This window comes from Orycteropus afer, unplaced genomic scaffold (genome assembly GCF_000298275.1).
Source record: "Orycteropus afer afer isolate SDZICR_OR568_19922 unplaced genomic scaffold, OryAfe1.0 scaffold00103, whole genome shotgun sequence".
In the NCBI taxonomy this organism is placed as follows: Eukaryota; Metazoa; Chordata; class Mammalia; order Tubulidentata; family Orycteropodidae; genus Orycteropus; species Orycteropus afer.
The window spans coordinates 3,853,822-3,855,192 of NW_006921690.1; the positions used below are offsets into that span (position 1 = coordinate 3,853,822).

Below are 1,371 nucleotides of genomic sequence, written 5' to 3' on the forward strand. Positions count from 1 at the left end.
AATACTGCCCTTCTGTTCTCCCATGATTGATCATTCTAAGGAGTGTATCTACTTGATGTAAATGTCCACGCTATATGCCTGTCCATAGTTTGGCTGGACTCCATGGGAGTGAGTTCAATTCCCGACCTGAATGGCAACGAAGGGCCATAGTCTCAGAAGTCTCACTAGGCTCTATCAGACCAGTAACCCTGGTCTTTTTTATGATCCAGTAGGTTCTTAATGATTTAACAACAGTTAATGATTCTCCCAAGCAATGAAGATGCATGCTAGTCCCAGAATTAAAGGAGAACTTTTGAATGAATAAATTTTGTTTTACAAAAAACTCACCATATTGTCCATATTTTTCCCAATTCAACTATTTATGAAAACATCACTATGAATCAGGATTTAGCAACTACTGAGTATGGAAAGAGTCCTGGCCCCACGAAGTGGAGTTGTAATCTAAACCCAGCCATTGACTAGCTATGTGTCCTTGATTACGACTTTGCATCTCTCTGGTACCCTTTGATTAAGAACTGCATGAAAAAAATTGAACTATTTTAGAGGCATATAATAAAGGACAGATAAACGATGAGAGATTTTCCAGGACCTTCCAGAAGAATGGCCATCTTCTCACAAACAGGAAACCATTAAAGCAATTGATGAGCACTGTAGCAGAAAGGCCCCAGCACATAAGCAGGACTAGTCCCTGGAAGGAACCCTGGTGGCACACTGGTTAACCATTCAGCTGCTAACCCAGTGGTTAGTGGTTCAAACCCACCAACAATCCATGGGAGAAAGATGTGGTGTAGCAGTCTGCTTCCGTAATGATTCTCACTCAAACTCACTGCCATCAAGTTGATTCTGACTCATAGAGACCCCCACTGGTTTCCCAAGGCTACAAATCTTTACAGAAGGAGCCTGCTTCATCTTTCTTCCACAGAGCAGCTGGTGGGTTCAAACCATTGACCACGTGGTTAGTAGCTAAATGCCTTAACCACTACACAACTATACTACCAGAGTTCCTTAGAAATCTCATGGAACAGTTTTATTCTGTTCCACAGGGTTGCTCTGAGTCAGAAGCAATTCAATGGCAAAGGGTAGGAGTCCCTGGGTGGCACAAATGCTTTCAGTGTTGGACTGTAGCCAAAAGGTTGGCTGTTCAAACCCACCAGAGGCACCTGGGAAGGCAGGCCTGGCAATCTGCTTCCAGCAGGTCACAGGCTTGAAAACCCTATGGTGCAATTCTACTCTGCCCACATGGGGTCGCTGTGAGTCATGTGTGACTGGACAGCAACAACAATCATAAGCACTAACAGGGTGGAAGGGAGTTCTGGTAGCATAGTGGCTAAGACACTTGCCTGCTAACTAGACGGCTGGCGGTTCAAACCC

At 44.4% G+C, this 1,371-nt stretch overlaps 1 protein-coding gene across 1 annotated transcript in view; it reads right to left on the reverse strand.

Moving 5' to 3' along the window:
* CAT (catalase) overlaps positions 1–1,371 on the reverse strand; it is a 52,215-nt gene that overhangs the window by 49,642 nt on the left and 1,202 nt on the right. The window lies entirely within an intron of this gene.